Source organism: Schistocerca cancellata, chromosome 5 (assembly GCF_023864275.1).
Source record: "Schistocerca cancellata isolate TAMUIC-IGC-003103 chromosome 5, iqSchCanc2.1, whole genome shotgun sequence".
Taxonomy (NCBI): domain Eukaryota; kingdom Metazoa; phylum Arthropoda; class Insecta; order Orthoptera; family Acrididae; genus Schistocerca; species Schistocerca cancellata.
In genome coordinates, this window is record NC_064630.1 from 424,436,451 (window position 1) to 424,463,558 (window position 27,108).

The 27,108-nt window shown below is 43.3% G+C and overlaps 1 long non-coding RNA gene and 2 other non-coding genes across 3 annotated transcripts in view; 1 reads left to right on the top strand and 2 right to left on the bottom strand.

The window, feature by feature from the left end:
- The window catches only part of LOC126188239 (uncharacterized), a 615,611-nt gene that overhangs the window by 264,706 nt on the left and 323,797 nt on the right, over positions 1-27,108 (bottom strand). The gene's annotated exons all lie outside the window — the stretch shown is intronic.
- On the bottom strand, positions 10,540-10,614 carry Trnat-ugu (transfer RNA threonine (anticodon UGU)). Its single transcript has one exon. It is a non-coding gene; the product is annotated as a tRNA-Thr (tRNA).
- Trnat-ugu (transfer RNA threonine (anticodon UGU)) lies at positions 10,848-10,922 on the top strand. The gene has a single exon. It is a non-coding gene; the product is annotated as a tRNA-Thr (tRNA).

Consider the following 27,108-nt stretch of genomic DNA (forward strand, 5'->3'; position numbering starts at 1 on the left):
GCTGTGAGTACCGGGCGTGAGTCGTGCTTCGGTAGCTCAGATGGTAGAGCACTTGCCCGCGAAAGGCAAAGGTCCCGAGTTCGAGTCTCGGTCGGGCACACAGTTTTAATCTGCCAGGAAGTTTCATATCAGCGCACACTCTGCTGCAGAGTGAAAATCTCATTCTGGAAACATCCCCCAGGCTGTGGCTAAGCCATGTCTCCGCAATATCATTTCTTTCAGGAGTGCTAGTTCTGCAAGGTTCGCAGGAGAGCTTCTGTAAAGTTTGGAAGGAAGGAGACGAGGTACTGGCAGAAGTAAAGTTGCGAGTACCGGGCGTGAGTCGTGCTTCGGTAGCTCAGATGGTAGAGCACTTGCCCGCGAAAGGCAAAGGTCCCAAGTTCGAGTCTCGGTCGAGCACACAGTTTTAATCTGCCAGGAAGTTTCATATCAGCGCACACTCCGCTGCAGAGTGAAAATCTCATTCTACATAATAAATGGTTCAAATGGCTCTGAGCACTATGCGACTTAAGTTCTTAGGTCATCAGTCGCCTAGAACTTAGAACTCATTAAACCTAACTAACCTAAGGACATCACACACATCCATGCCCGAGGCAGGATTCGAACCTGCGACCGTAGCGGTCGCTCGGTTCCAGACTGAAGCCCCTAGAACCGCACGGCCACTCCGGCCGGCCTACATAATAAGGCAGCAACTTTTTTTGAAGAAGACTCTCAGTCCCATTTATGATTAACACTGTGGTAGCTAAATACGGACATATCACTCACAGTAAGGCTACAATGTATTTTCTATGCGAACGTTTTCCAATAGGTCCGATAGCCGGTACCTCAAGAACACGTTCAGTTTAGTTAGAATCATTTTTTCTGTGAATACATCGTACATCGAAAAGCCTAGAAAATTTTTACTCCGCCTCGTAAATGATCCTATCGTGTACACAGCTGGTGGTGCCTCTCCCCCGGTGCGGCCGCGAGGTGATCGGCCGGCAGTCGGCCGCTGCCGCGCCGGATGGCGGCAGGAATGTTGTGTACCTTGGCCGGCCGCCGCCGCCCGCTCGCCGCACTGAAATACACGTACCGCGCCGCGCCGCGCCGCGCCGCACGCACTCGCCCGCCCGCCTGGGATTCCGGGGGCTCTGGAGGACCGTCGCTTCCAGCTGGTCTCGCCTCTGTGGGCCACCGCGAGCTTTTGGGGATAGCCGTGACGTCAGGCCGCCGCCGACTAAAATAGTGGCGGCGGCACGGCCTTGTAGGAATGCCTGGCTTAACAACCCGAATCCCAGGTCGTTAGCGCGCGAAACGTACAGGCTGTTTCAAAAAGATTCTTCGAATTTCTCAGATCATATTTCTACGTCAATGAAGAGAGAAACGTGGGAGAAATTATGACGCACGCATCGAAACTAGAATTTTTCTTTCGCGATAGCTTTAATTTCTCGGTGATTTTGGCAGCCGTAGAGGTTACATTACAACTACATATATACTCACAAAGCCACCAAACGGTGCATGGCGGAGAGAACTTGGTACCACTACTACTCATTTTCTTCCCTGTTCCTCTCGCAAACGGAGCCAGGAAGAAACGACTGTCCACATGTCTCCAAGCGAGCAATAATTTCTTTTATCTTGTGTTCTTGGCAGCAGCAGAATCGTTCTGCAGTCACCTGCTGATGCCTGTTCCCTAAATTTTCTCAATAGCTTTTAGCGGAAAGAACATCGTCTTGCCTCCAGGGATTCTCATTTCAGTTCACGGAGGATCTTCGTAATAATTGGGTTTAATCGAACCTTCCGCTAAGAAATGTAACAGCAGCCTTTGAATCGGAACGAATGCGGCAGAATGCACTATCTAACATGATCCAAAACTTTATTGATTGGCGACTCCATGTTGTCTTGTGCACTACGACCAGGTAACAGGTATACTTGAAAAAAGAGACAGCATTGGTCGTATATTTTTCTATTGCAAAATCGATTTTCTGTCACTGAGTGACCATCTTCAGTGCTATATTGTATAACAAATTGGGATGCACTGTTGTTACTAAGCTTACGGCAATCACATAGACTCATGAGTGCACTGAAGATGGTCACTCAGTGACAGAAAATCGATTTTGCAATAGAAAAATATACGACCAATGCTGTCTCTTTTTTCAAGTATGATCCAAAACGCCGCATATAAAAATGAGATTTTTGCGGGGATCACACTTCGCGTTGTATTGGTTATAGAAAGGTGGGCTCACGTGTTTTGGATAACCGTTGGGCTAGGTGACATTTTTATACTCAATAGGTGAATCGCCTTACTGAACTATCTTACAGTACAGAGTCAAAATTTCAATATGACACACTTCCTCCAACTTATGGAAGTAAAACAAATCGGTTGGTTCTTTTTACATTATATGTGGTCTGTGGTGTACCCAAACGGGCTTATGAAGGCACCATTTAATTCATGGGAAGTTACTGAGAAAAGTCGAAAAAAATGGTTTTTGGGTACCAAAATGGAGCCGCGGATTCCTAGACGGCTATGGACAGCAAATAGTTGAATTTTTTATGATTTATTCCTAAGATCCCGATCTTGAAAGACCTTGAAAATTCAAAGTTACTCTAGCTGTGGACGTAAAGTACGCACAAAAAGTCTGGTGTGAGACGAAAACGTAATTTATAAAGTGACGTAGCTGTAAAATGTATCCGTTATCCTCAGAGAGGGTATGGGAACACCACGCTGTAGTACATGCTAAATTTATGTGCACATAAAATCCAGTATGATGTGCAAAATTGTTTTGCGTCATTTCAATTTCACATTACCGAATGATCAAAAGTTTACTGTCCGATAACGTTCTTTTCACGTGAGCGACACGCACTGCTGTAGCAGAGAAAGAAGGGAACTAGCGGAAAAATGCTCCTATTAGAGCTTAAGAAAGCCTGATTCCTCCTGTTTAAAAGACTGACTGAAAATTGGGGTACTAGCTGCTTCATTCTATCTTCCTCAAAACCAATAAGAATTTTCTCAAAAAGTTTTGGCATGCGAGCATATTCGTGCTTCTGAATTGTGAGAGAGAAGGAGACTGAGGCAGTAGGAAACAGACGGAAAAGTAATAAATACTGGAAGATAGCAGACAGTGGTTGTGACGTAAAAAGAGTGATGGAGATAATGGCAGTGTGAGAGAAAGTGCCTGTGGAACACAACTGGCAGTAACAGAACAGTGCTAGGAAAAATGTGAAGGAGACAGTGGCAGTGGGAGAGGAATAAAGAGAAGGAGACAGTGGAATTGGTTGACAATGTGAGACAGACTCTATGAGAGTGATGATGAGGAAGAAAGTGATGGTGACAGTGAAAAGAGACAGCAGCTGTGGTAAGGAATGAATGAGATAATAGGAATAAGAAAGAGCAAGAGGGTGACAAAAACAGTGAGAGAATAGCAGTAGGACAGAACGAAGGGAGCTGTGGCTGTGACGCAGGAGACAGTGATAGTTAGAGAGGCACAAAGAGATAATGACAAAATGTTGGGTTCAAATGGCTCTAAGCGCTATGGGACTTAACATCTGAGGTCATCAGTCCCCTAGACTTAGAACTACTTAAACCTAACTAACCTAAGAACATCACACATGTCCGTGCCCGAGGCAGGATTCGAACCTGCGACCATAGCAGCCGCGTGGTTCCGGACTGCAGTGCCTAGAACCGCTCGGCCACAGCGGCCGGCACAAAATTTTGGGCTGGTTGAGTGTGTGTGAGTGGGCAATTAGGAGTGGATGAGTATGAGCGACTTACGGCGATGGACTCTTTGGTGTGAGCGAGTTACAGTTAGAGGATATTGTAGGAGTGATAGGCGAGCTGGGTATTAAGAGCACGAATATGTCCGCATGCTAAAAGTTTAGGGAAATTTTTTAAAAGTGCTGAGGGCAGTAGAACGGGGCAGTTGGTGCGCTATTTTTCAGTCAGATTGTTTTAAAAAGGAACATACCAACCTTTTTTATGTTCAAATAGGAGCATTTTTCCGCTAGTCGCTTCGATTTCTTCCTTTACTCCGACCTGGTGGAGGTCGCAAACACCGATGGTTAAGCATCATATCACCAACACTGTATTCGAACGTTACAGGATTTTTTGTCTACTCATCTGCATTAACTCATATGCGCTAATCTAAATTTTTCTACATTTTAAGCAAGCTGCCATTCATTACACCAAGTAGAAATTTTATCCATGTCACCCTGTATATTCCTACATGATAATGTTTTCCCGTACACTAGTGTCATCGGCAAACAGCCGCTGATTGCTGCTAAGTGTCAGATCGTTTATGAATATAGAGATCACTTCCATGGGGGACTCCCCAGTGTATCTAGTTCACTCGCTCGGTATCCAATGTATCTCGTATCTGGATAGTGATATCACACAAGCAAAAGGCTTTGGCATTGCCAATGTCAACAGATGCGGTACAGTTACAACTGGGCGGCGTGATTTTACAATGAGCTGCCCCATAACGGATACGTCTTAAGCGGCATAGGATCTCGCATTGCACTATTCGAATTCAGCTGCGCCTGATCTTACGGTAAGCGTTTTTTTTCTTTTTGTGAATGTCTTTGCAACAACTTGGGAAGCATTGTGACGTCTCATAATAACAACAGTTAATGTGCTAACAAGGTCACAAAAGTAGGGGACAAGCCGACTATTATCTGGATGTTCGTCTTGCATCCGGGGGAGAGCACACTGAAATTTTCTCAGAAGTAACGTAATTATAAAAAGTACGCCGAGTCTGTACGTGTACGCATTTAAAATACATACCCTTGAAAAATCTTTTGGTTCTATTGGAAATAAAAACTTTGCAGTCCTATGCATATGTTAAAAACCATCTCAATTTTCGTATTCATTCATGTGGCAGAAATGGTCTTGTGAATCGCATTAGTATTTTTGAAAAACTTGAAATCCGATGTAAGTTTTAGCCAAGAGAAATCGTCATTTCTTAGATTTGAATTTAGAACTACAACTACATCTTTGTTATTGTTGTGGTATTTAGTCCGACGACCGATTTGCTGCAACTCTCCTTGCTAATCAACTCTTTACAAATCTTGTTATCTCTCCATAACTACCCCAACATACATCCATTTGAGTCTACTACTATTTCAAGCCTGTATCTCCCATAACAATTTTCACCTTCCATACTTCCTTCCATTACGAAATTGACTATTCGTTGATGCCTCAGAATGCCTCCTATGAACCAATTTGCTGTTTTAATTAAATTATGAAATAAATTTATTTTTCCTCCAATTCGATTCATTGCCTCCTCATTTGTTATCGATCTACCCAAACGAACTTCAGCATTCTTCTGTAGCACCAGATTTCCTTTTCTCTTCTTATCTGAACTACTAATCGTTCACGTTTCACTTCCCTATAAGGCTATACTCTAGATAAATACCTCCAGAAAAGTCTTACCAGCAGTTGCTGCTGCCAGTCTGCATTTTATATCTTCTCTACGTCGGCCACCATCAATTATTTTGCTGGTCAAATATCACAACTCATCTATGACTATAAGTTTCTCATTTCCTAATCTAATTTCCTCACTGTCACCTGATTTAATTCGTCTGCATTCCATTGCCCTTGTTTTACTTTTGTTGATATTTATCTTATCTCTTTTCAAAACACTATCCACACCGTTCATCTGCTCTGAAGAACAGAATTATAATATCATCGGCGAACCACGAAGATTGTATTTCTTCTCCCTGAGCTTTAATTCCTTTCCCAGATTTCTCCTTGGTAACCTTCACAGCTTACTTAATTTAAGGAATTAATAAAATCAGATCAGGGATAAGCTACAACACTGTCTCACTCCCATCAACATTACGGCTTCCGTTTCACGCTCCCCCTTTTTAATTACTGCTACGTACAACATTTCAAGTACTCTAGTCCAGTCAACATTGTCAAAAGCTTTCCAGAAATCTCCAAATTCTATAAATGTAGGTTTGCCTTTCTTCAGCTGTCTTCTAAGGTAAGTAGCAGGATCCCTTTTGCCTCGTGAGCTCCTACATTTCTCTCTATGAGGTCGGATGCCACCAGTTTTTCCATTCTTCCATAAATAATTTGTGTCAATATTTTGCCGACATGACTTATTAAAATGAGGTTTCTGTAGTATTCACACCTGTCATCACATGCCTTTTATGGAATAAGAGTACACTGTGCTACATGTTGCCCTTGCTTGGTACGGCTGTTCGCGACTCTTTACCAGTTGTAACAAATGGCGAAGATACAGGGTAACCATTCGATTCATTTCAAATACATGGCGTGCTGATTTAAATTACTGTTACAAAAGGCGATATGATTTCCTGTCGTTTACCAAAAATGCTGTGGAAACAGGAATCACAGGAGATTTTGAGATGCTATGGTCATTAATGTGTGCCTGAAATGGACGGATGCCAATGCAGCTACTATTAAGGCATTATGTCGTGCTTCAAACCCCCTTTCAGGCTATATATGTTTGCCTTTTCCGTTATGTTCCTCAACCACTTTAGACGAATGCAGGAATATTTCCTCTGAAAATGGCACCAACTAGTTCAGACGCCTGTTTTGTTTACTTCCTTCCAGTTACGTGTATGCAGAGAGACACTGGACGGGTAATCAGTAACTGAACCTAAGTCTGACGTGCACGTCGGCGACTTGTTGAGAAATGGACAGATCACCACGCTGCACACTGAAAAAGAGAAGAACTACTGAGCCTCTTGTGGCTCGACACTGGTTTGAATTTAGTGGCAGTTACTGCATAATACAAGGTATTAAAATCCATGGAGAAGAAATAAAAACTTTGAAGTTCGCCGATGACATTGTAATTCTGTCTGAGACAGCAAAGGACTTGGAAGAGCAGTTGAACGGAATGGACAGTGTCTTGAAAGAAGGGTATAATATGAACATCAACAAAAGCAAAACAAGGATAGTGGAATGTAGTCGAATTAAGTCGGGTGATGCTGAGGGAATTAGATTAGGAAATGAGACACTTAAAGTAGTAAAGGAGTTTTGCTATTTGGGGAGCAAAATAACTGATGATGGTCGAAGTAGAGACTATATATTAATGTAGACTGGCAATGGCAAGAAAAGCGTTTCTGAAGAAGAAAAATTTGTTAACATCGAGTATTGATTTAAATGTCAGGAAGTTGTTTCTGAAAGTATTTGTATGGAGTGTAGCCATGTATGGAAGTGAAACATGGACGATAAATACTTTAGACAAGAAGAGAATAGAAGCTTTCGAAATGTGGTGCTACAGAAGAATGCTGAAGATTAGATGGGTAGATCACATAACAAATGAGGAGGTACTGAATAGAATTGGGGAGAAGCTGAGTTGGTGGTACAACTTGACCAGAAGAAGGGAGCGGTTGGTAGGACATGATCTGAGGCATCAAGGGATCACCAATTTAGTACTGGAGGGCAGCGTGGAGGGTAAAACTCGTAGAGGGAGACCAAGAGATGAATACACTAAGCAGATTCAGAAGGATGTAGGCTGCAGTCGGTACTGGGAGATGAAGAAGCTTGCACAGGATAAAGTAGCATGGAGGGCTGCATCAAACCAGTCTCAGGACTGAAGACCACAACAACAACAACTGCATAATAAAGGCTTCGGCTACTGATCGGTCCTGAGACTGCAGTTGACTAGTGACACATGTGATCTTCGGTGATTGATAACATCACATCTGAATAGTGTTCCAAAAACTGTCGAATGCAGACATTGGCTTGCTAGTACTTGACACGCTACGTTATGGGAATATTTCGACGGTCTGCGATAAAAAAGAGCCCACGTACATAGTGGCCAATGTAATTTTACTTATTCCATGAGGTGGACGAACAGCAGACATGAAGACATAGACTGCTTCTGTGACCATTTACTGTCTAGGCTGTGAGGCACACGAATCCTGGCAACAGCCACTTCCCACAGCACACAACGAAAGCCGTATTTTAACAAGATAATGCCGCATAACGAACTGACTCGAACATTCTCGCTGTTACCCAGCAGAGCGTACCCTGCAGTCTACCTGTCCCGCCTATTATGACGGCGTTGCCATGAATCACATTCATAGAGGATTCACTGGTATGAGGCCAGTAATCGCAAACAAGACTTGCGGTCTCAGTAGAGTGTCAAGTTCACTGACACTACTGGCAGTGCTTTAAAGTGCCCTTACGTGATTTGCGTAAAACGTTACAATTAGTAATTTCGGTGACAGATGGAATATTTTGATATCAGTAGAAAAACAATACATATACTTTAAGTCTGATCTTGTTTTCTCACATTCTGGTATCTTTAATTTTTTAGCGTTGAATAGAGCCAAGGCAGATGGGACCATGTACGTTCATTATTTAATAATAACCATTAAAGTGAAGAAATCGGTATACAAAATTATTACTGTGCAATGGTACCTTTTACTGTAAAGAAGGCGAAGGAGTTTACCTGTTCTTCGAGGCTGTAAACGGAGGTTACGTGAAAACGGATTAATTCCTGGCTGGCTTGGGCTTTGTTAAAAATTTAAGAGTGTAATTCTCTTTCTTTTCAAGGACTTGCAGTCTTTAATTTTCCAATTTCACGGTCAAAACATAAAAAGAATAGTAGTTTTCTCCAGTCAGCTCATCACAGAAACCCTCTGACCACTGCATACTGATCTAAAGCGAGACAGTTTTTTTCTTTTGCCTAACCAAAATTATGAAATATGTCACTAGGAAATTACCTGTTCGAACCTCTCTCGCTAATGTAAATCCATTTTGAGTGCTGTGACTAACGATTTAATGGAGAATCATACTTAAATTGTGGGCGTATTTGATTTCCAAAATTACTAAATTATTTCTGTCTCACTAAGCTGTCAACAATTTTCTATCGAAGTCAGCAAATGCATCACACAGAAGGTGACTTTACACGGGCAACCGTTAACACGACGCAAATGCATACATATTGATCATATTTATTATATACAATGTACAAAACAGCAACACTATTGTTACATAAACGTTTCTATGTTTCATGCCCTATGCAACTGAGCGCATGACGCCGAGAAAACTATAGTAATAAGAAAATATTTTCCAATATTCTGAGATATTAAAACCAGAACAGAATAATCTGGAAAACAGGAGACTCTGAAATACACTCCAGGAAATTGAAATAAGAACACCGTGAATTCATTGTCCCAGGAAGGGGAAACTTTATTGACACATTCCTGGGGTCAGATACATCACATGATCACACTGACAGAACCACAGGCACATAGACACATGCAACAGAGCATGCACAATGTCGGCACTAGTACAGTGTATATCCACCTTTCGCAGCAATGCAGGCTGCTATTCTCCCATGGAGACGATCGTAGAGATGCTGGATGTAGTCCCGTGGAACGGCTTGCCATGCCATTTCCACCTGGCGCCTCAGTTGGACCAGCGTTCGTGCTGGACGTGCAGACCGCGTGAGACGACGCTTCATCCAGTCCCAAACATGCTCAATGGGGGACAGATCCGGAGATCTTGCTGGCCAGGGTAGTTGACTTACACCTTCTAGAGCACGTTGGGTGGCACGGGATACATGCGGACGTGCATTGTCCTGTTGGACCAGCAAGTTCCCTTGCCGGTCTAGGAATGGTAGAACGATGGGTTCGATGACGGTTTGGATGTACCGTGCACTATTCAGTGTCCCCTCGACGATCACCAGTGGTGTACGGCCAGTGTAGGAGATCGCTCCCCTCACCATGATGCCGGGTGTTGGCCCTGTGTGCCTCGGTCGTATGCAGTCCTGATTGTGGCGCTCACCTGCACGGCGCCAAACACGCATACGACCATCATTGGCACCAAGGCAGAAGCGACTCTCATCGCTGAAGACGACACGTCTCCATTCGTCCCTCCATTCACGCCTGTCGCGACACCACTGGAGGCGGGCTGCACGATGTTGGGGCATGAGCGGAAGACGGCCTAACGGTGTGCGGGACCGTAGCCCAGCTTCATGGAGACGGTTGCGAATGGTCCTCGCCGATACCCCAGGAGCAACAGTGTCCCTAATTTGCTGGGAAGTGGCGGTGCGGTTCCCTACGGCACTGCGTAGGATCCTACGGTCTTGGCGTGCATCCGTGCGTCGCTGCGGTCCGGTCCCAGGTCGACGGGCACGTGCACCTTCCGCCGACCACTGGCGACAACATCGATGTACTGTGGAGACCTCACGCCCCACGTGTTGAGCAATTCGGCGGTACGTCCACCCGGCCTCCCGCATGCCCACTATACGCCCTCGCTCAAAGTCCGTCAACTGCACATACGGTTCACGTCCACGCTGTCGCGGCATGCTACCAGTGTTAAAGACTGCGATGGAGCTCCGTATGCCACGGCAAACTGGCTGACACTGACGGCGGCGGTGCACAAATGCTGCGCAGCGTTCGCACAAGAAGGTCAAAGGCCGGGAACCCATATTTTTAACTATATATGACGGTAGTATCTGTTCCCGAAAGAACAGTTACCGTCGATGACCATGCAGCTTTGCTAGAAATGAAATGATAATTAAATTGACACCCTAGCTGCAAGCAGGCGTTGATACACTTCATAGGGGACATGTTGAAAATGTGTGCCCCGACCGGGACTCGAACCCGGGATCTCCTGCTTACATGGCAGACGCTCTATCCATCTGAGCCACCGCGGGCACAGAGGATAGTGCGTCTGCAGGGGGTTCCCGGCCTTTGACCTTCTTGTGCGAACGCACACGCTATGCCCGAACTCGTACGGGACTTGGTAGATTAATCTGCCACGAGTAATGAGTACGATGGGCAAACATTTATTAGGCGCACTACGAATGTAGTATTGTGGACATGTTGGGAATGTGGATCTCACGGGGGGCGTGCAAGGGATAAGTCCCTGCAGACGCACTATCCTCTGTGCCCACGGTGGCTCAGATGGATAGAGCGTCTGCCATGTAAGCAGGAGATCCCGGGTTCGAGTCCCGGTCGGGGCACACACTTTCAACATGTCCCCAATGAAGTGTATCAACGCCTGCTTGCAGCTAGGGTGTCAATTTAATTATCATTTCATTTCTAGCAAAGCTGCATGGTCATCGACGGTAACTGTTCTTTCGGGAACAGATACTACCGTCATATATAGTTCGAAAAAATAACCAATTTCGCACTGGGAAATAACCCATTGTACCTCTCTCGCTATTGTAAATCTCCTTTGTGTGCTGCGGCTAATGATTCCATCGAAAATCATCCTCAAGTTGAGGGCGTATCTGATTTTCAAAATTATTAAATTATTTTTCTCTCAGCAAGCAGTCAACAATTTTTCTGTCCACGTCAGTAAACGCAACTCACACAGAAGGAAATTTTACACGTGGAGTCGCGAATGAGTCGGACGAGAGGCTGCGAGGCACTAGCAATGAGCTGTCACCCTTCAGTGAGCCTAATGGATTTCTGACTCTACGACGTAGTCTAGTGGTAATCACGTACCTCTACACAGGCTGTACTAAACTTTTAAAACTTGGATGTTTACTATTCCATCATGTTTAGCCAGACTGTCATTGTTTTGGTAATGTTAATGTCATTGTTTTATTCTGATCCCTAATCATTTACTTGTTTCAAACACAGAAGTAATGTCTAAAATACTACGCTATTTTGAGAGCTAGGTATTGACTGCATCGTAGAGTTCATTACACGAGTAAGCAGAAAGTGAAGACGAAGCAAACAGTTACATATTATAGCAAGGATTACCTTGAACGAGATAGAGGAAGAAATTAAAAACGAAACTAATAGGATATAGATAGCAAAAGGGAATCGACGATGGGAATTACGTAGAAGCTCCAAAGTGTTTCACAGATAACTTACAGTTAGAATTGCAAAGGAATATGTTTAACCTTTAGAAAGTTGGAAATTTTCTTTACTTTTCCATTTGAAAAACAGTTCAGGCTAAGATTAAACGTAAGAAAGGTAACAAGTGCAACACCAAACCTGGCGTCATTGTTATACTTTCTAGCTTCTGGGTACAGTTTAAGGACTCTGACACGCCTTTTTTGACTAGACAAAAGAGGTACAGTACAAAGTATAAGAAATATGTTTTTTTTTTTTTTTTTAATTATGATAAGTTCCTATGGGACCAAATTGCTGAGGCCATCCGTCCTAGACTTACACACTACTTAAACTAACTTACGCTAGAGACAACACACACACACACACACACACACACACACACACACACACACACACTCACCCCTGCCCGAGGGAGGACTCGAACCTCCGACGGGGGGAGCCGCGCTAATCGTGCAGGACGCCCATAGACCGCGCGGCTGCCCCGCGCGGCTATATTTTCAACTTTCCGTTTGCTATTCTTCGGCCGCTGTCCCTGTGTTCCTATCGCCTATTCCGAATCACTGTTTGCCTGATTTATTTTTGCACAAAGTTCATATTGTAGGAATTGTTTCCACCCAAGCTGTTAATAGATTTGAGAGCCGTGACATAACTCCAACGAGCCATGTTTGCGATACATAAGTTCACTAACAGGACAGAGTTTGATGAATCTGAACTTCTTATTAAATTTACTGAACACACGATGTTCCAACCTATCCTGTGGTGCGCTATACGTACAGGAGTTTGTTCGGTAGATTCCACACGACCATCTACGAGGCGTGGCTACAAAATAACGGTACTTTTGCTGAGAACATTTTGTTTAAAGAATATATAAATATTTGTGTAATGTCACCCTCAATATAATCTTCAGGCGCCATGTCACGCATTGCGCGGCCCTCCCGCCGGAGGTTCGAGTCCTCTCTCGGGCATGGATGTGTGTGTTGTTCTTAGAATAAGTTACTTCAAGTAGGTGTAAGTCTAGGGACCGATGACCTCAGCAGTTTGGTCCCTTAAGAATTCACAAACATTTAAACATTTTCTCAATATGCTCCCCTCCTCTACCCATACAACTCTCCATTCGAATTTTCCAGCCGGCCGCGGTGGTCTAGCGGTTCTGGCGCTGCAGTCCGGAACCGCGGGACTGCTACGGTCGCAGGTTCGAATCCTGCCTCGGGCATGGGTGTGTGTGATGTCCTTAGGTTAGTTAGGTTTAAGTAGTTCTAAGTTCTAGGGGACTTATGACCTAAGATGTTGAGTCCCATAGTGCTCAGAGCCATTTGAACCATCGAATTTTCCATTGCTGGGAACAGTACTGCAAGTCTTCCACTGTGATCTCCTTGAGTGACGATGTTTCTTCCATTGCTTCAGTGGACCGAAATCTTGTTCCTTTTAATGCAGATATGCAGATTTGTTCTTGGGGACTAGATAAAAGGCACATGGTCAGGTGAATTAGGTGGGTGGTCTAATACTTGGATGCTGTACTGGGCTAGAGACCTCTTAACAGACCGTGCGTTGTGTTGATGCAGAACCCATGACTTGTTCTTCCACAATTCGGGTCATTTTTTCATTATTTTCTCATGGAGTTGAGTAAAAACCTCAAGGTAGTAATATTGATAAATAGTTTGTCCTTCAATTACCCAGTTAAGCTGCATCATTCCATGAATATCGAAAAAACAAAAACAAAAATCATCGCTTTGAATCTAGTTTTCCTCACTCTCATTCTAGGTAAAAATTGGGCGCATAGATTCTGGATCAAAAGTGAAAAACCAAGATTCGTTACATGTTATCACTCCCTCCAAGAAATTATGGTCATTTTCAGTGATACGCAGCGACAGTATTCACATTTTCATGAGCTTCTTTTTGCTCGATCGTGAGAATTTGCGACGCCAGTTTCGCACACACTTTTCTCGTGTTAAACTGGTTGTGTAATATTTGCCTTACTATTTGTTAATTCCTACAGTTTCATCAATCGATCGGATACTCAACCGACGACCAGATCGAATCAGATTACTACTTTTCGATATTGTCTTCCATTTTGATGGTGTGAATCATCTTCTCGAACATCTTGGAAACGCTTGAACCGGTAAAAAATCCCGCGTACGTGATAAACAATCTACGTCATACACATCTCTTAGCAACAGATAGGTTTCAGCAGCAGTTTCTCCAAGTTTCACGTTAAACTTCAAGACAGTTCATTGCTCTATTACTACACTTATCATTTTGCCAGCAAAACAAAATAAAAGCTGTTACACAAACTAAGGCCATAGCCACACTGATTCGTCTACAGACATCAGATCGCCGCATTCGACTGAGATGGCTTCACGCTTCAAAGCTATAGGTCGTTCATCTTTGGTGCATGCGTACTTACTCTACGATATCATCAGTCCCGTAAGTTCATAGTCACACCTCGTACTTTCTACTTCATTATATATGTGTAATTTGGGTACTTATTTAATGCTCTTCAAATCATTGAAATGACCTGCTCCGTTAAATAACTTGTTCGATTACATTTTGCTGCACCATTACACACGGCACTGCTGGCGGTAAGTGAGGTTGGGAACGACGAGCACAGCCTAGACGGCTGCGAGCTCCGTGCGCCTGCTGTGCGATGCAACCGGCCCCTCCCCTTCGCCGTAAACAACGGACACCGGAAACTGTCCTTGTCTCTTTCAGCCACTAAGTACGGCAAGCGGCCATAAAAAAAGAGCTGTCTCCTTGCCGTCTTAAGGAAATTACTCGGCGGTGGCGGGCAAGTGAAGTATATCAGTTGGGCGAGTGAGTGGGGTCCATTATCAGTGTTATACAAACGGAGCGGGCTGTTTACCTTTTGGTTTTAAACACCGCGGCGAGGCGCGCTGGCTTAGCGCGGCTTAGCCTAAGCAGGGAAAGGGGTAGGATGGGGGGAGAGGGAGGGGCTGCCTCTGAGCCGTTCTTCCTGGGCTGCTATCAGGTGACTCTACAGATATTGCTGGCAGGCTGCGTCGTTCAGGCAATGCCGCGAAAACGGAACTTCTGCATCCGCGTCTACATACATACTTCGCAAACCAACGTTCGGTGCATAGAGGAGAGTCTCTTGTGCCGCTGCTAGTCATTTCTTCTGTTCCAAAATAGAGAGAGAGAGAGAAACGACTGTCTAGAAACGTCCGTAGGAGTCCTAATTTCTCGCGTCTTATCTTCATGGCCCTTACGCGAAACGTATTTTAGCGGCAATAGAATCGTTCTGCAGTCACCTTCTAGAGCATGTTTACTAAATTTTCTCAATAGCATTCCTCGAAAAAAAAAAACGTCGCCTTCCCACCAGGGATTCCCATTTCGTACATGAAATTTATTCGCAGTTGCGAATATGTGCAGCCATCAGCTGTATAAGGGAAGGACGACAATGAAAATTTATATCAGACCGGGATTCTAACGCGGATTTCCGGATTTACTTGGCAATCCGTGCACGAAACACGGCCAGACGCAAACTGTACATGCAGACACGTTATTTAACTCCCGAACAGGGCAGGGCATTTTAATTAAAAGTCGTCCCTGTGTTGTTAGGAAGAACAAAGCAGTGAACCTTCGAACTTGCATGCATGTCCGAAGGAATATTGCATCGTTCTTCTTAACACAGGCACTCAGTATCGTATTCCCTATTCCCATTTGAATTTACGAAGTATCTCCGTAATATCTTGCTTAGGCGATGGTCAACAGCATGTACAATTTTTGTAAAAAAAGCATAACACTGTTAAATTAGAAGGAAGGTCAGCGTTGGCCGTAATGCTGGTGGTTTATTGACAGCAAAATCGATTTTCAGTTACATAGCGATCATCTTCAGTGCTGTGGTGTACAAATTAAACTCATAGGCACTGGTGTCAAGTTATTATCAGTAACCTAAGCTATGAAACGATCACAATAAGTGAAGTCGCTGTTACTGTGATTGTTTCATAACTTTGGTTACTGATAATAACTTGACACCAGTGGCTATGAGTTTAATTTGTACACCACAACACTGAAGATGATCGCTATGTGATTGAAAATCGATTTTGATGTCAATAAACCATCAGCACTACGGCCAACGCTGACCTTCCTTCTAATTTGACGTACATGGTCGTTGTGCACATAGCACTCTATGGAGTTGCCAATCGTCATATGGTTCAAATGGCTCTGAGCACTATGGGACTTAACTGCTGAGGTCATCAGTCCCGTAGAACTTAGAACTACTTAAACCTAACTAACCTAAGGACATCACACACATCCATGCCCGAGGCAGGATTCGAACCTGCGACCGTAGCGGTTGCGCGGTTCCAGACTAGCGCTTGGAACCGCTCGGCCACCACGGCCGGCCAACCAGCATAACACTGTGTTGTCTGTAATAGTGTTATTCTATTTTGCTAGCAGTTTCGGTTCTGAACAATCGCCAACGGCGGGTGTACAACAAACAAAAGTGGTCAATGTGACAATGCCAAACGAAACAAGATGAAGACTGTCATCTTTTGTCATTGAACTCCTTTGACTCGTATTGTTGTACATCGCTTATTGCCCTTGTGTCAACGTGACATCATATTTTTAACTTGCTACAATTTTCGATTTTATATTGTCGTGGCAAGTATGCTTTCCTGTGATAACTTATTTTAAACATGACTTGTGATACGGCACATATGTGATAATTTTTGGGAGTATTTTGATCGATTCTGCACTTTTTCTGTTTTACTTATTTCGTTTAGCATTGTTACATTGTCCACTTCTGTATGTTGTACAGTTTCCGTTGATGATGGTTAAGAAACCAAACCGCTAGCAAAATAAAATAACATTATTACAGACAGCACAGTGTAATGCATTTTTAATACTTGCTTGCTGATCTAACCTGTCGGTACTAGGAGCCTGCCTCTGAATTCCTTCAAAGTCTTCCTATAATCCGATCCCGTGGGGATCCTATATACACTAACATTACTCAAGGAAGTGTCGCACTAGCGTTGTACACGCCTTCCTTTACGCACAATCTACACTTTCCCAAAATTCTCCCAATGAAACGAATACGAGCATTCGTCTTCCCTACTGCCAACCTGACGTGGTCGTTCCATTTCTCTCGCTTTACCACGTAACCCCTAGATATTTAACCGAAGTGACTGTCAAATTGCAACACACTAGTCCTATATTCGAACGTTACAGGGCTTTTCACCATACTCATCCGCATTAACTTACGTTTTTCTACATTTAGAGAAAGTTGCCATTCGTAACACCAGCTAGTAATTTTGTCATGTTTTCATCGTGTATATTCCTACCATCACCCCATGACGACACCATCCCTTGCACCACAACGCCATCAGCAAATAAAAGCAAATTGCTGCTCACCCTATCAGTCACGTCACTTATAAATATAGAAAATAAAAGCGGTCCTATCACACTTACCTGGAACACACCTGACCATACCCTTGTGTCTGATGAACACTCGCCGTCGAAGACCACGTACTAGGATCTATTACTTAAACATTTCTTCGAGCTACTCCTATATCTGGGAACATAAACCGTATCGTCAGGCCTTCGTCAGCAGTCTTGACTTACTGTTTCTTGTTAACGTGTAACATCCATACTAAAGCAGTCGTGATTATAAGTTTCTGTTACGAGCAACTAACTTTGGTAATCGGACACGCTGCATATTTAATCACATTACAGTCATTATTAGCATCGTGAATTACACGCAAGACATATTTTATGCATGCAAATTTTGTGCCTGAACATTGTATTGCGCAAAAAGTGTGTGGGGGTATTAAACCAAGCATTAAAGAAGGTATTCCACTTAACATCGAAAGACTCAATATTTAACGAACGGTTTGAGCAACTTTTGAAGTGGAGATCGCAACGGAGCGTGCCCAAAGCTTATCACCATCTGTCGGACACGTTGGGTTGAGACACATACTGACAGATCGCATACATAGTTGGCTGTCGTAAAATTACAGCAGGATGAGTGGTCACGAGGTGGACAAAGGACGATAATGTGGCTAGGACACCAGGCATGGATCCTTCTAGACGGACTATACTACAGGAAGATCGTAGGATTGCTCGACTGGCTCTGACGAACAGACGAATGACAACGTCTGCAGTCCAGGCAGAAGTTACATGCAGAGTGTCATCTCAAACCGTCGCGAACAGACTACTGGAAGCTGGGTTGAGATCAAGACTTGCCATGCGTCGTTTGACACAGCCCCCTCCCCCCCCCTGCCCCCAGACAACTGAGGCTTTCGGTAATTGTTGGAGGGGGCTTGAATGCTCGCCAGTATGAGGCAAGAATGTGAGATTCTACTATCTTACTCTTGACGATCAGCGTGCTAAATGGCATATTCCAGCTGCTCCGGTACGATAGTGAAAGACCTCACACTGTAGTTCACACCAGGGATGCCTTGAGAAACGTATAGGTCTCTGACTAGCCTACCATGTCCCCTGTTTTGTCATCCATAGAGCACGTCTGGGATGCTATGTGAAGACGTCACCAATTATCAGTTTTGAGGACGTGACAAAGCATGTCTTTCAGGCAAGTTCACATTCGAAAGTTGCTAGCTTCCATTTGACAATGAATACAAGGGTGTATTCGAGCCCGTGGCGGTCACATCTCACAATGATGTTGATGACAGACTTCAGTTCCGTGGGTGCCACGAATGGTGACAGACGACCACAACCCTGCGCGCTTGGCATATCGCTAAACAATATTTTCTCGTGATGACGGCATGAAAGGGGCTTTCTTTTCTTCGATTGTTACAATGAATGAGACATGTATGCGATTTTACAGTGGTCAAAACAACCTCCTAAAGAAGCGTTTGCAGCGACAGTGGACTTATGGCGTCCATATTGTGAAAAACATGTACAACTGCAGGGAAATTACGACGAGAAGTGATACAAGTTTCACAGTTTTCGTGCGATTAGTTTGCGACCAAAAAAAAAAAAATGGAGATTTTATTACTTGAATGAACCCCGTAATTTAGTTTCCTGGCATTTTAGTATCCTCTCATTTCCGTGCTTTTAAACCATGTCATTTGACGATGAATTGGTAATAAGTCGAAATCTGTTATTATATAATGTGAATGATCTGAGGTTCAAAAACGAAATTCTATATTCATAATTCGACTCTAATAAAGAGCCGAGATAAGGTGTAAGGATATTTTTTGCGTACCACAAATATGTGTTACCGTTGTGGTACAGTAAACAGAATTATTTTATATGGGCTTATTCGCCTGAATTTTTCAGTAGACAGCTGATGCGTATTGACTCGGCATTGACTTCTAGAGCCCTGCATTCACTCGTGACAAATTATGTGGCCCTTGGGCAAAAGCGAGGCACTTCAGCTGGCACAATCGCTAAGACTTAAAATGAATGGTTAACGGAATTAAAGATTTTTTAGGTGGAGTTAACGGAGTTTGAGACTTAAATGGTAACGGGAATTTTGGCGGTTCTAAGTGACTCAACTTCCATAGAAAGCCCTCTTCTCACACACGTAAAACCAGGAGCCTTAATGGTATTCAAATAGATGAGCAGATACAGGGATAGACACGGTAACTAACTACTGATTAACTTGCTTTATGATATAAGAAACGTAAACGAAAAAAGAACGTTAAATTCTGAATAAATAAAACATAAGAAGCATGAATGGAATTTTTGCATTAACAAACATAACATACCAAACTAATTATCGTAAGTTAAATATTTTATGTATGCCTAGTAAGTCCCTGAGAGAAAACCAACAGATCTGTGGCACTAAGGAACTGCAGTAGCAGACTAGGTGGCAAAAGTGTTCTATATCTTAGAAAAAATAAACATGTCAGCGACATGTATAATCCACATTATTCAAATGTTTTATGATTTATGTTTGACACTGGATACACAACTGTGATCGTACACTGATCCAAACGTCTACAGTCAAAACAGAATCTGTAAGCCCTGCTGCCATCTGAGTTCTTCTTTGGTGCTAAAAATACTTGCGCCACTCATGGGCTGGTACTTTAATCTATTTTTCTGTCACGATATTTTTGGTTTATAAATTCCTCGTATTACCGGTAGGAGTCGATGTGGAATTCTTTACGGTTTCTTGTACACCAGCAGAGGTGTTGTCCGGCAGTGCGGCTACATCCAGAGACTGTCCCGACGCATTTATGGGAGCTCTTGAAGCTGAGAACAAAGATGTGCAGTTCGTTAACGAGATACATTGGGAAGAGTAAAAGCTGTCTTAAGATACCTATCGCCTGACAGGTAGCTTACTGACTGGTAATATCATACCAAAGTCACGCGACCACAGTTAGTGTTTTAGCGAGATTTCATAAGTCAATAATTAAACCAGTTTCTTAAAAGAAGAAACTGTTTTTACAAGAAATATTTTTGTTAAAATAGATATATTATTAGCAAATCGTTGTAGTTAGTTGATTTGGGGGAGCGGACCGAACAGGGAAGTAGTAGTAGTATAATAGTAGTAGTCGTAGCTTTATTCATCCGTAGATCTCTTTTTACAAGGCTGTAGCACATGTCAAAGTATTTAAAAGTTTAGACCAATTTAAAATAAGCTAATTCGTATACACATGTATTTATACACTTCTAGTTAGAGACAACCATTAGATTTACTCCTGGTATGCAATACTTTTTTTACAAATGGTTCAAAGCTCTAAGCACTATGGGACTTAACATCTGAGGTCATCAGTCCCCTGGACTTAGAACTACTGAAACCTAACTAACCTAAGGACATCACACACATCAATGCCCGAGGCGAGATTCGAACCTGCGACCGTAGCAGTCGCGCAGTTACGGACTGAAGCACCTAGAACTCTTTTTACAAATAACATATTAAATAATGTAATGCCACACTGTTCACTCTTATCCCCCTATCAGTTACTGCACACACTACACACACATTTTTTCATATCACTTCACTCACTACACACACGCACACACACACACACACACACACACACACACACACACACACACACACACACACACACACACACAAAACGCAAAAGAACACGAAACTTTACTGGACTGTTCTTCCTCATCCACCCTACAGCCCGGATCTCGCACCTTTCGACTTCCATCTGTTCGAGCCAGTGAAGGATGTACTCCGCAAGAGGCAATACGTGCCTAACTGAGACATTATTTATTCCCAGTAAGGTGGCGTAAGGCCCTCCCACAGAACGGAGATTTTGTTGAAAAATAGGGCTTTGCAGCCAAAAGAGTGGAGAATAATATGGTATATTGGAATAATGAGTAAAAACACCCCGCTTTCGGGAAAAAAAAATCTGTTTCACTACTTATTGAATGCCCCTCGTTCATATCGTATGCAATATTTTGTGCTAGTGACTGTATAAGTTTGCTTACACCAGATCCTTTCTGCTGGTCTCGGGTTCTTACTGTTGCGCCGTGACACATTTAAAGGGATAAGTCAGAAACGAGTGCGTGCAGTAAGCGTTGAATAAGCGCGCCGACCGCCGCTTCGTGTCTCCCTTGGGATTAGGACGCCGCGGTTATGCAGGCAGGGGTGCCTGTCCCTGTCCCTGTTTTGCAGCGGCGGGCCAGATGTCGGCGCCCGCCCTCGCGTGTGCACCGGCGCGCGAAAGCGGCGAGGGCCCGCCGTGGGGCGCAGCAAATTGGCCATCACGGACAAGCGCTCCCTGTCAACACCCATCTGGCCGCTCCTCCTCCTGCTCCCCCCTGCTGGTCCACACGCAGGGACAGCACACTTTAACCACGGCTCATTGCATTCTAAATATACTTTACATCATTGCTGTATACGAGGCGTCCAAAAAATTAACCAAGCCTTTTCTTACGTAGCAACGTTTCATGATTCCTTTTCATACAAACTCCAACTCGTTTTTAAGAGAAAAAAAAGGTTAATTGTTGAAAGGTAAGTTCTGCCACCTAATCAGAAAAGGGTTTTTTCCAACGCGTACGATGCCCTCTGTCCTCGCGGATGTGGGGGAGTTGTGTCTTATGTGTATTTGATGGGTGTAGGTCACCGTAATAAAAATGTGTACACTGAATTGACAAAAGTCAGGGGATACATCCTATCAACGTGTCGGACCTATTTCGCCCGCCGGCCGCTGTGGTCGAGCGGTTCTAGGCGCTTCAGTCCGGAACGACGCGGCTGCTACGGTCGCAGGTTCGAATCCTGCCTCGGGCATGGATGTGTGTGACGTCCTTAGGTCAGTTAGGTTTAAGTTGTTCTAAGTCTAGGGGACTGATGACATTAGATGTCAAGTCCCATAGAGCTTAGAGCCATTTGAACCTTTTCTATTTTGCCCGGGCGTAGTGCAGTAATTCGACGTGGCATGGACTCAAAAAGTCGTTGGAAATCCCCTACAGAAATATAGCCGCCCATAATTGCGAAAGTGTTGTCGGTGGAAGATTTCGTGTACTAACTGACCTCTCGATTATGTCCCATAAATGTTCAATGGGACCACGACGGACGATCTGGATGGCCAAGTCATTCGCTCGAACTATCCAGAAAGTTTTCAAACCAATTGGGAAAAATTGTGGCCCAGTGATATGGCGCATTGTCATCCTAAAAAATTCCATCGTTGAATGAAGTCCATGAATGGCTGCAAATAGTCTCCAAGCAGCAAAACATGACCCCTTCCAGTCAATGACCGGTTCAGTTCGACCAGAGGACCCAGTCCGTTCCATGTAGACACAAACCACACCATTATGGAACCACCACCAGCTTGCACAATATCTTATTCACGACTTGGTTCCATGGACTCTTCGGGTCTGCGCCACACTCGAACACTAGCATCATTTTCTCGAATTTAAGTCATAGGCTTGGATAATGTAGGTCACAAATGATTTATTTACTTTTGTACAATAACTGGAGCTGAGAAACACGAACATCACACAGCCGGATAGATATCGATATTAAGTGTGCAATGCGGAGGACTAATCTGCATACTGAAGCGTGCAGGGAGACAGCAACTTAACGGGTACTATTCGATAGAAGCCTGCCTATGGCAGATGGCTTCCGTGGCCGCTGCGAAGAAGGCAGGTGTTAGCAACTCTCAGTTCCACTCTACGAGAAAACTTGACGTAGAATAACCGCTACATCGCCTCTACCAATGCACTGTAGTGACTATTTTACTAGAAAATTGTTGAAAGTTTGTGAAGGAATTCTGCACGAATACGCTTTTATAATGAGTTTTTGGGTATAGTTATACTATTACAGCTTGAAACGAGGTATTCTAAATAGCAGCACGTATTATAGTACTTTAGCCTACAATAAGAAGCTTTATCACAGAGTATTCCTTCTAAGAATTTTACAGTACTGAAAAATTTTCAAAACTCAATTTCATAACCATAAACGCTTTTAGGATAGTAGCAGTCATGAGGGTTTGTTGACACCTCTGCTGAAACTATTGTAGACCAGAGTAGTAGAGAAGTAGGATAAATAATATAACATCCTTCGAACTAAGTTTCAGGTATTTGCATTTGAATGGTTGTATGTGAAAGAACTAAAGGCAAAAGACTAAATGTCCATACACTAAGAGACAGTGATCAATATTTGTGCTCAAAATCCATTTTTGTCTGATCAAGTAGATAAAAAGATGAGGACTAGTAGAAATCCTTGGGTAACAGAAGTAATATTGAATTTAATTGATGAAAGGAGAAAATATAAAAACGCAGTAATTGAAGCAGGCAAAAAGGAATACAAACGTCTCAAAAATGAGATCGACAGGAAGTGCAAAATGGCTAGGCAGGGATGGCTAGAGGACAAATGTAAGGATGTAGAGGCTTATCTCACTAGGGGCAAGAGAGATAATGCCAACAGAAAAATTAAAGAGACCTTTGGAGAAAAGAGAGCCACTTGTATGAATATCAAGAGCTCAGATGGAAACCCAGTTCTAAGCAAAGAAGGGAAAGCAGAAAGGTGGAAGGAGTATACGATACTGCGTGATGAGTCTGACAGAGCACTGAAAGACCTGAGTCGAAACAAGGCCCCGTGAGTAGACAGCATTCCATTAGAACTACTGACGGCCTTGGGAGAGCCAGTCCTGACAAAACTCTACCATCTGGTGAGCAAGATGTATGAGACAGGCGAAATACCCTCAGACTTCAAGAAGAATATAATAATTCCAATCCCAAAGAAAGCAGGTGTCGACAGATGTGAAAATTACCGAACTATCAGTTTAATAAGTCACAGCTGCAAAATACTAACGCGAATTCTTTACAGACAAATGGAAAAACTGGTAGAAGCCGACCTCAGGGAAGATCAGTTTGGATTCCGTAGAAATATTGGAACACGTGAGGCAATACTGACCCTACGACTTATCTTAGAAAATAGGTTAAGGAAAGGCAAACCTACGTTTCTAGCATTTGTAGACTTAGAGAAAGTTTTGACAGTGATGACTGAAATACTCTCTTTCAAATTCTGAAGATGGCATGGGTAAAATACAGGAAGCGAATGGCTATTTACAATTCGTACAGAAACCAGATGGCAGTTATAAGAGTCGAGGGACATGAAAGGTAAGCAGTGGTTGGGAAGGGAGTGAGACAGGGTTGTAGCCTCTCCCCAATGTTATTCAATCTGTATATTGAGCAATCAGTAAAGGAAACAAAAGAAAATTTCGGTGTAGGTATTAAAATCCATGGAAAAGAAATAAAAACTTTGAGGTTCGCCGATGACATTGTAATTCTGTCAGAGACAGCAAAGGACTTGGAAGAGCAGTTGAACGGAGTGGACAGTGTCTTGAAAGGAGGATATAAGATGAGCATCAACAAAAGCAAAACGAGGATAATGAAATGTAGTCGAATTAAATCGGGTGATGCTGAAGGAATTAGATTACGAAATGAGACACTTAAAGTAGTAAAGGAGTTTTGCTATTTGGGGAGCAAAATAACTGATGATGTTCGAAGTAGAGATTGTATAAAATGTAGACTGGCAATGGCACAGAAAGCGTTTCTGAAGAAGAGAAATTTGTTAACATCGAGTATAGATTTAAATGCCAGGAAGTCGTTTCTGAAAGTATTTGTATTGAGTGTAGCCATGTATGGAAGTGAAACATGGACGATATGTAGTTTGGCCAAGAAGAGAATAGAAGCTTTCGAAATGTGGTGCTACAGAAGAATGCTGAAGATTAGATGGGTAGATCACATAACTAATGAGGAGGTATTGAATAGAATTGGGGGGAAGAGGAGTTCGTGGCACTACTTGACAAGAAGAAGGGACCGCTTGGTAGGACATGTTCTGGGGCATCAGGGATCACAGCATTGGAGGACAGCGTGGAGGGTAAAAATCGTAGAGGGAGACCAAGAGATGAATACACTAATCAAATTAAGAAGGATGTAGGTTGCAGTAAGTACTGGGAGATGAAGAGCTTGCACAGGATAGAGGAGCATGGAGAGCTGCATCAAACCAGTCTCAGGATTGAAGACCACAACAACAACAGCACTGACTCTCTATCAAAGGCAGCATGAATATGCTGCTTCAGTGTCTCCACCTGTGGAATGGGCACTGCATACACGTTACTTTCGTAATGGCCCCATAACCAGAAATCTCAGGGTTGAGATCCGGTGAACGAGCAGGCCATGGAACTGGATTCCTTCGTCCGATCCATCGACCAGGGAAGACACGAATGAGATGCGTCCAGACGTTCACGGTGAAGTGGGCCGGAGCACCATCTTGTAGTAGTCACTTAACCCTTCAAATCGTCAATAGCACTTCTTCCAGCAGGGGAGGCTAAGGCACCCGCAGTAGGTCAGTAGGTGACACTTCTACAATTTGGGCTTCAATGAAAACAAGAAGAAAAGGAAAAAAAAAACTTGTAAATAAGGTTGTAATTCATGTTTAGGCATTATGTTACTAGCGACAGTGATCGTAGCCGTTACCTCCGTTGTTAAGAAGTGGGACACAACTCCAAAAAGGTTACCATGACCTAGATCAGTGCCGCGTCATGACATCGAATATTTATTCGAAACGTCGAAACTGCAGTAACAGAATTAAAACCCCTGTAGGCAGAAGCGTAAAATGACGTCCTTTAAATTATTAATGCAGGCCGGGGATACATATTACAAGAAGTTAATAAGGTTATTTATTCCCGGATGCTTCAGCTGTTGACCTTCTAGCTCGAACCTTCTCGTACTAAGAGGTTGCCTATGCTTTCTAACACCTCTTCATGTCCTGCTTTATATATATTTTTCGACAGTCTTTTGTAGCAAGACGTTTCTGATTCTTTCCGTTCCTTTTTTTCTGGTTTTCGGATAGTCCACATTTCAATTGCAAACAATGGCGTGTTCTACATCTTCACTTTCAGGAACTTAATCTTCAATTCCACATCAATATCTGACGCCTCTAGAGTACTGTAGTTAACACTTCCGTGTTTCTTTATTGCAAATTGTTACAAATACTGCGCTCATTTCGTACGACAAGTTTGATAAGTCTTGTTATTTTCAATCCAGATAAACTATATAGGCTGCGACTAATAGTATAAAAATAAAGTCATTACACACATAGGAAAACACATTGACACTAGCGCTCATGTTCCCCTCGCTCCCCCCCCCCCCCCCAGAGCGCTGGGATAATGAACACTTATTACAATTATCATTTCTCCCTAGGGTAGGTGGGTGTCAAAAAAATATTTTCTCATTCGGAAGAGAAGATTGGAGATTGAAATTCCGTATATAGATCTCGCCACAATGAAAAAGGCCACCTCTTCTCGCGTATCATATTCGCGACGAGTAGTCTCCTTCTACAGTAAGACAAAGGCAAAAATCCTCGCAATTTCTCGCCAACACGAGCTCGGGTGTACATTACGGAGTGTGCCCTTTTCTCGCAAAAAGACTAACTGTTGAAGGAACAGCATTGCCTGGGAAATGGAGGCTTTGTACGAAAGCACCCTCAGGAAGTGCTGGAGGGTAGCATGTCTATTGTGTACCTCCTCGACAAGGGTAAATAATATAGGGTTGCAAGGGGGTATGTAAACCTACTGTTCCTTTTTTTTACATGCCCTGCGTGCACATACAGAGTGATCCAAACTTTAAGAGTCAAAATTATATGGGCATTACTCACTACTGGACTTGCATTCGCGGCTCAGATTACAGTCTGGTCAACCCAGTTTTAAATTTTCGATGGTTTTCTTAACTCGCTTCGTCGACGGAACGTTAAAAACTAATCTTCCCTTCTTCTTCTTTATACCAACCAATTCTTTTTCACTTTCCTGCAATACCAAATGACAAGTTCGAGCATGGCCACATCGCAAACTGACGGACGTCAGTACTGAAATGCATGGTGAACATTAATAACTTTGACAAAATGCAAGGACGGATTTATTACTGATAGTGGAGAAAAAAATGCCTATGAAC